At 39.3% G+C, this 8,588-nt stretch overlaps 1 long non-coding RNA gene across 1 annotated transcript; it reads right to left on the reverse strand.

Moving 5' to 3' along the window:
- Positions 1-1,916: 1,916 nt before the first annotated feature.
- LOC134124165 (uncharacterized) lies at positions 1,917-2,658 on the reverse strand. Its single transcript, XR_009955668.1, has 3 exons — positions 2,417-2,658; positions 2,265-2,300; positions 1,917-2,104 (listed from the first exon to the last, which is right to left on the reverse strand). It is a non-coding gene; the product is annotated as an uncharacterized LOC134124165 (long non-coding RNA).
- Positions 2,659-8,588: the final 5,930 nt, after the last annotated feature.

Consider the following 8,588-nt stretch of genomic DNA (forward strand, 5'->3'; position numbering starts at 1 on the left):
TTAACATAAAGTTGTAGACAGAAGAAGAAGATGTTAAAGTCTCCCTGTAATAAATAATAAAAGGTTCGCTAAGTAATGAGTACATTTCACTTGAAGGAGGCGCCACAATCTGCTGATAAGTTTGATCTGCATAAAATATTGGACAATTTGTCTTATAATCGTTTAAATGTATTTATAACGCAAGAAGATGAAATCCAGTGTTCTGATTGGTTGAGAGCGAGTCACCGGGTGTGAATTATTAAAGCAATAAGGACAAGAGGCTGTACTTTATCATCCAATAATGTAACATGTTACATTATTGGATGATAAAGTACAGCAGCAGACAAACAATGTCAACACAAAAAGGACATTTATTCTCTTCTGCAAGAATATAAAAGTGTGAACAAACTCACTTCCAGAACTGACCATCTTCACATCACTATATAGAGTGTAAATGACAGGATCTCCTCTTCCAGCTCTGCACACATATCCTGCTGTGTGTGTCTGTCCATGAAGAACGTAGGAACCCTTTTTAGTCCGAGTGGTGCTACCAGCTAGAAGATCATAGGTGTAGTTGTAGAGGGACAGTTTGTGAACAGCCTTAAACCAGAAGAACCTCCATCCTGCAGAAGGAGGTCCAACACTGCAGGTCAGAGTCACTGAGTCTCCAGGACTCGTCCATGATGGAGACACTGTGAGGACAGACTGAGGGACATCTGTTGGAAAGAGGTTTCACAGAATAAAGACGTGTTGTGATGAGTCCTTGGACATTTTGCAACCGAAAAATATAATACAGTGAATATCAAAAAAGAAATACTAGTGAAGAATGAAAAAAAATATTTTATTAAGAAAATATATAGAATGGAGTCAAAACTATATTGAACCTGAACATATTTGTTGTCCACTTATATTTACTTTGAATACAGTGATGTTGGTGGTTTGTGATCCAGCCAAGAACATCATGTACTGATTGTAGGACACACGGCAGTGAACAGGTTAAAGTGTCTCTTCTGTAGTTGGACATGAAACGTGGAAACAACAAAGAACCAAGAAGAACAAACCAGTTATATGCAATGAACTACTCTTTCTGTCTTAATCAGTTGCAAATGTTTTCATCCCAAAGGAGCTTTACACACTTGGTGAAGCTCCTTTGGTACATGTACAGGTGTCTGTATACACATTGGATGTAGTCTTAGTTTGGGTGTTTACAGTGATCATTTACATTTGAAAGGATTTTAAATCTAGTTCTTTAAGTAAATGCCAGCAAACCGTAGTCAAATTTAATTTAATTAACACTAAATTTCCCAACAACAAAATTGTGGCTGATGAAATTGCTGAGTGATAGATACAAGATATTTATGTTTCAACATAATTATAATTTAACTTAACGTAGACAGAAGAAGATGTTAAAGTTAGTCTCCCTGTAATAAATAATAAAAGGTTCACTAAGTAATGAGTACATTTCACCTGAAGGAGGCGCCACACTCTGCTGATAAGTTTGATCTGTTTGTGATCAATAATTTATCAATAACTCATTTCTAATTTCTCAATAGAGATTAAATATTGGATGGTTTGTCTTATCATGTTAATGTTCTTTTATAATGAGTCCATCTTTCATCTGTTTTATTTGAAATGATCAATATAATGTGATAATTGATCCTTTTAAACAAAGATCAGCTGACTAAACAGCATCACTGGTCAACTTCAAGGTTCCTCTTACACTAGTTAACATTTATTAATTATTACTACATTATATTACATTGGCACTTTATCAAACAGGTTTATTAAATCAACACATCTCATTAATATAAAAGTGCTTTAATGAACTCGTTGTGATGGAAAAACTTTGATCACTTACCTGAAACACTTAGAGAGACTTTATTACTTTCTCTTCTAACGTTGGGATTCTTCTGAGCAACACACTGATATTCACCACTATCTCCTGTAGTTAGAGGTGATAGTGTATATCTATTTGCTGCTCTGTAGGGGGTCAACCACTCATGACCATTCCTTCTGAATGCATAATACCAGTCAGCATCGTTTCCTTCCATTGAGTCACATGTGAAGGTAACTTTCTCTCCAGTAAATAAAGGGGACCAGTTTGGCTCAAAATGCAGCAAAGCAACTAGAAACAAACACAACATGCAAAGAATGAATTGTGTTTTCTTTCTTGTTTTCATCATAAATGAACTAAAGAGAACTGAAATATTAAATGTAAAACAGTGATAGAAGGTGTTGAATCTTCTTGAGTGAATTCATCAGAATAAAGAAAGTTGTATAAAAACCTTGAGCGTGTCCACAGTAGAGGAGAATATTCAGCGCTAAAATAAAGTGAGAAACATCATCACGCTTCATCAAACTGACACAAACTATTAACTTCTGGCTTTTAAAAAGTTGTATCTGTGAAAACTGTGCTTTAAAGAGAGAAAGTACTCACAGAAAAGGCCCAACACAGCAAACAAAGTGTGTCCCATCCTCACGTCCACTGTGACACTCTGACTCTCTGCTGTGAGAAACGCTTCGTGTCAGCAGACGGCTTCAAAGGTGTGAAACATGCGCAGAAATGTGGAAATGCAGAGACAACGTGTGAATATTAGATGAGAGCTTTTCTCTAACTTCTGCTTCTGTTTATGGTCCGTGCTTCCTTCCCTTTGACCAACCAGACGCTGTTAAACACGTCACATGTTCAATGCTTATAGGAAATAAGATTAATGGAGATAAATTTAATATCCTTTCTTCATACACGGTCATAAGCTGAAGGTTTCTGTAAAGGCAGCTGCAGGAAGTCAAAGGTCTCCCCTGTAATAATAATAATCTTAATAATCTAAACTGAGAGGATTTCAAAATAAAAGCCACAAGCAGCTTGTGAATGTCGTCACTTCATGGTGAGATTGAGGCGTCTCGATGTCTCGTCTCCTACAGGAAGTGACTGTGTCCAACAGGACAGAAACAAAGAGACAGACGGAAGTGGACGTGAAGAGACAAAAACCTCTCACTGCTCACCTCTTAATGGTTTTATCAGAAGTGTCAAGTAACAAAGTACAAATTGTTCGTTCTGACTTAAGTAAACAATTTGGGGATCTATACTTTAGTGGAGTATTTATTTTTCAGACGACTTTTTACTTCTACTCTTTACATTTTAAAAATAGCCTCGTTACTCTTATTTCATTTTGACTTGTCATCGTTCAAAAACAAAAACACATAAAAACTTCCCGGATAATTCGCGCCATCCGGATTGAATGAACTAGATTGTGGTTGGATGAGAAGTTTAAACATTTACCATCCAGACGCCTGATTGGTTTATCAGCGATGCGCCTGCAGATGACGTCAATCACGGTGACGTCGGGTGCGTAAAGTGGCGCAAGGATCGTTTCTCAGGAGGCAGGTCGGTGGTCGCGGTACAAGTTGATCTCACTTTGTATTTAGCGACATGAACCCTCCTCCTCCTCCTCATGCAAAGTCCATATAACGTTAAATCAGTATCTTCATCACCGTGGGTTTGTTCTACAGTTTTTTTCTAACTTTATTGAGAATTTGGCAAAACACAGCGACCTGCAAGTAAATAAAGAGACGTGAATCACAGAAGCAGATTCAGAGGCTGAAACAGACCAAAATAAACCCACCAACGTTTAATTAGACTTAAATGTAGTAAGTGAGCCGTTTTATTTCATCAACCTTAAGGTTCCTTTTTGTGCATCAAAGCCACGTTCAACTCTAACAGCAAACACAGCAGCAGGAGGAAGTGGTGCATTCTGGGAGGCCTCTTTCACCACAACTCAACCGTTGCCTAAGACGTGTGAGTTAAAATCTTTTTCCGTTGTTTTTTTTGTATTTTGCAATTTTAAAAAAACTGCGTTCAACTATACATTTAGAGAAGTGATGAATTGGCAGAAAAACCTTTAACACTTTAAAAGAGGAAACAGACTCTTCACAGAACTGTAGTCAGTAATGTAGAAGCCTCATTTGCATGAAATCAAAATAAAGAAGGTAAAGGAGAGAATTTCCACGAACTCTTTAGTTCCTCATCTGCAGCAGCATGTTGAGAGAAATGCGACAAAACCATTCAGTTTAATACATATATGTGAGGTGTATAAATATATTATTATAACCAAATGGTACAACATACAAAAGCAATCAGATAGAAATACATTATAAACCATGTGACACTTGGTGGTTGATGATGTCACTACTTGAGGAGACACTTCACTACAGACTCATAACCTCCAGTGCAATGTGATACACACTTAAACCGCCTTCTAATCAATCGGTATGAATCATAAATTTGTATTTTAACTAATTGAATCATGTTTGTTCTGGTAGTCGAGACATATTTTATCAGCAGTGACTTTAATGCAGCCTTTTGGATTTTAGGCTCAAACTCCAACAAACATCTCACGTCTAAATGTTTTTACAAAAGAATCGGCTCTTGTGAGATTAATTTCAAAATAAAAAGGTTTAATTAAATTTGAGTTGTAAAGATAAAGATAACTCTGTAGCCAGAGTCTGAGGAGAAGAAGCACAAGGCTTCTCAGAATCAGTCGAACCGTTCCTGTTCCCCTTCACACACAAGATGTATTTTTAGATGTAGCTGCTGGTTGTGTGGTGTCACATGACCACATTCACACAAGAGCTGATGTGCTTCTACAGAGGTGTCGTACTCTGTGATGTATGAGAACATGTTTCAATAGAAGTAGAATTTAAGTTCAATAAACTGCAAAAACAAATCATTATGACATTGATGCAACATTTTTATAATAAAATATTGGTGTTACAACGATGGCTACAAAGTTAAATTTGTAAATGTGTGACAAACAAGTTCCCCACTCTGCGTTAGTGCACGTGATGTGAACCCTGAGCAGATGGGAAGGGACTCAGCTTCTTTACAATGTGTCTCCCGGGTCTCCTGGACATGGCCCCCTGGGACAGAACCACAGCGGGTCGAGTCCCAGACTAAAGGAGGACTTGCAGGTGCCGTTTGGGGCCCTCTGGCGTCCCCTAGTGGTCCTCTGAGGACGTTTCACATCCAGCTGCTCGGTGAGGTCCAACAAGTCCCACCTCCCCTGAAGGAACTCAAACACCACAGGACTCTGCAGAGGATGATTGCGTAACCCACAGAGGCGTGTTCTCCAGGTTCAGGTGAAAGAAGGGTTGATATGCTCTTCCTCCATGTAAGCCTGATGCCTCCTGCCCCCCCCCCCCCTGTGTCGTTCCGTAACCATCGCCCTCGCCGCCCTGAGGCGACCCCGTCTCCTCCCTCGGGCCTACGATGGGGCTGCTGGTCTGGAAGCAGGCCTCGACTTGTCTGGAAGAGCAGGTAGAGACTCTCCACTCGGGGGGGGACGTCATAACTACATCTCTGACGTTCAAAACAAACCGTTTAAAAATTGGTTGAAAATTGAGAAAGTTATGGTTATTTAAAAAGTACATGTATCACTACCAACACACTGTAACGGTGAGCGAGCTGACCGCACCAAGACGGACGCCACGTGCGGAAAATCCACTCCGTTGGCCGGAAAAAGGTCTTGGGACGGTTTCTGCAATAGATAAATTAGGCTGCCTGCTGGCGCCCTCTAGTGAAAAACCTGGCAGTCTGTGAGAAAAGACTTTTCAATCGCTTTAGAACGCATTTAATACTATAAAAGCCCTTTTCCGCCAATTAAAAAATGAAGGTTGGAAAGTCTGAATTTTGATTTCCAAAGTTGAAACCATCACTTTAGATGCACTCACCTAAAGGATTATTAGGAACACTTGTTCAATTTCTCATTAATGCAATTATCAAATCAACCAATCACATGCCAGTTGCTTCACAGCATCTAGGGGTGTGGTCCTGGTCAAGACAATCGCCTGAACTCCAAACTGAATGTCAGAATGGGAAAGAAAGGTGATTTAAGCCATTTTGAGAGTGGCCTGGTTGTTGGTGTCTGAGTATTTCACAATCTGCTCAGTTACTGGGTTTTTCACTCACAACCCTTTACAAAGAATGGTGTGAAAATTAAAAAAACATCCAGTGTGCGGCAGTCCTGTGGGCGAAAATGCCTTGTTGATGCTAGAGGTCAGAGGTCATGGGCCGACTGATTCAAGCTGATAGAAGAGCAACTTTGACGCTAACAACCACTCGTTACAACCGAGGTGAGCAGCAAAGCATTTGGGAAGCCACAACACGCAAAACCTTGAGGCGGATGGGCTACAACAGCAGAAGACCCCACCGGGTACCACTCATCTCCACTGCAAATAGGAAAAAGAGGCTACAATTTGCAAGAGCTCACCAAAATTGGACAGTTGAAGACTGGAAAAATGTTGCCTCGTCTGATGAGTCTCGATTTCTGTTGAGACGTTCGAGATGGTGGAGTAAACAGAATGAGAACATGGATCCATCAGGCTGGTGGTGGTGGTGTGATGGTGTGGGGGATGTTTTCTTGGCACACTTTAGGCCCCTTAGTGCCAATTGGGAATCGTTTAAATGCCACGGCCTACCTGAGCATTGTTTCTGACCATGTCCATCCCTTTATGGCCACCATGTACCCATCCTCTGATGGCTACTTCCAGCAGGATAATTCACCAGGTCACAAAGCTCCAATCATTTCAAATTGGTTTCTTGAACATGACACTGAGTTTACTGTACTAAAATGGCTCCCACAGTCACCAGATCTCAGTGGGCCTTCACACCTCACTGCTCAGAGATGGTTGGATATCATGCAGCATTGTTAGAGTTGCCAAACGTTCCCTGTGAAACGCTGCAATGTGCTTGACCCAGTGAAGCTTCCTCCAACTGCAGATGAAGGGGAGCCTCCTGCTCGTGTCAGAGTCTTGCAGCAGACATGAATTCCAAGTCCTGATCTGTGGGACACGGCTCCTCCCAGTGGAGATCTGGAGCTGCTTGTTGACGGCTCTGCAGCTCAGCCTGAGTAACAACACGTGTGGGGTACTACTGCTGTGGCTACGATGGTCTCTTTTACACGTCCAAGAGGGCGACGTGGGATGGAAGGTTGTGAAGCAGACATGTTACGGCTGAGTAGACCACACTCAGGTCGCTGGTCAGCCCTGAACCCAGAAGACTTCAGGACTCAAACACCTGGTCACGGACTCTGAGTCCTAAATATGACACGAGTTTTCATAGATGCAACTTTTTAAATGCCAGAGGTTCATAGTTTCTGTCAGTTTGATGAAGCGTGATGATGTTTCTCACTTTATTTCTGCGCTGAATATTCTCCTCTACTGTGGACACGCTCAAGGTTTTTATACAACTTTGTTCTTTTAAAATAATCACTAGAGACGATTCAACACCTTTTATCACTATTTTATTATTACATACATGCCATTAAAATATGTGTATTGCTTTATAAAATACAATGTGCAAAGTTTATTATTTATAAAAAGAAATAAAATTTGTATTCGTCGACGTGAAATAGAAGTTTACAAAATATACAAATGTATATAAAAAGGTCATTTCAGATGCTGCATTATGAACAAGTCTGTTTTCAGAATAAACTGTTCCTTCTGTTAAAAAGGGAGATGAATTTCCTCTAAATGGAGGGAAGAATAGTTTGAAATCTTGTTAATTGATCACATCAATGTTTCTCAAAGTGTGGGGCGTGACCCTCTAGTGGGTCGCAGTGGTATTACAGGACGGTCGCTTGGCAAAATTCAGAATGATTTAAATCAGCATCAAAATGTGGAAGGTAACAAAGTCACTTCCTGTATTTCAGTAAGTATTAAAAGGCCCCTTTGGTATTGTTATAATATCTAAAATGATTCTAAGGGTTCTGCTGTCCAGCCAATGAAATGATCCATACACTTAAAGAGATTTCTCAAAGAGAGCTTTTACACTTGCACGATTTTATATGAAAGCATTAAACCTAAAGATTTAAAGCGATACCTTTCTCTATTAAAAATACAAGATGATAAAAACACTTACACTGTATTATTTGAACATGGAGTTTAAACTGTTAAAGAAGCTGCTAAAAGCTTATTAAAGGAAAAATAAGTTTGATACATTTAAAGGTTAATGAAACTTCAAAATACTACACAGGATTAAACATTTAGTTGAAACAATCTGCTTCATCTGCTAATAGATTAACTGTAGAAAATATTTTCTGCTATTTGAAGCACAAAGCTGCCTAAAATGAAATCTTTAACAAAGCTGTTTTTCTTGTTGGCCGATTTCGTCCACACGGATGTCTTTATTGATCTGAAAGAACCAAAGAGAAAAAAACAATAGCGCTTTAAGCTCATTTTTTTATTTAAAATGAGCTTAAAGGTGCTTTATGACATTTAACGAAATTATTGCTTTATAAATGGCTTCATTACCTCGAGATGCTCGTGGTTTGACTTCAGAATAAACAGCTTCCTCTGCTGCTGCACATCTGGATTTTCCTATAAATCAAGAGTATATTTTCTGTATGTTTACCAGTAGTTAAAAATAATGATGTACTGATGTTTGGTGTCTTCACAATTGTAAAACAGAAAATAATAGAGAGCATCATTAATCAGAATAGTTTATAACACCTAGTTATAAACCTTTCCTGCTGAAAATGCGTTTCAGAAAGTTGCTTAAAGTACAGAAATAAAAAAGCTGAAATTAATTCTAAACATTGCTGAAAACACAGAAA

Source organism: Pungitius pungitius, chromosome 1 (assembly GCF_949316345.1).
Source record: "Pungitius pungitius chromosome 1, fPunPun2.1, whole genome shotgun sequence".
Taxonomy (NCBI): domain Eukaryota; kingdom Metazoa; phylum Chordata; class Actinopteri; order Perciformes; family Gasterosteidae; genus Pungitius; species Pungitius pungitius.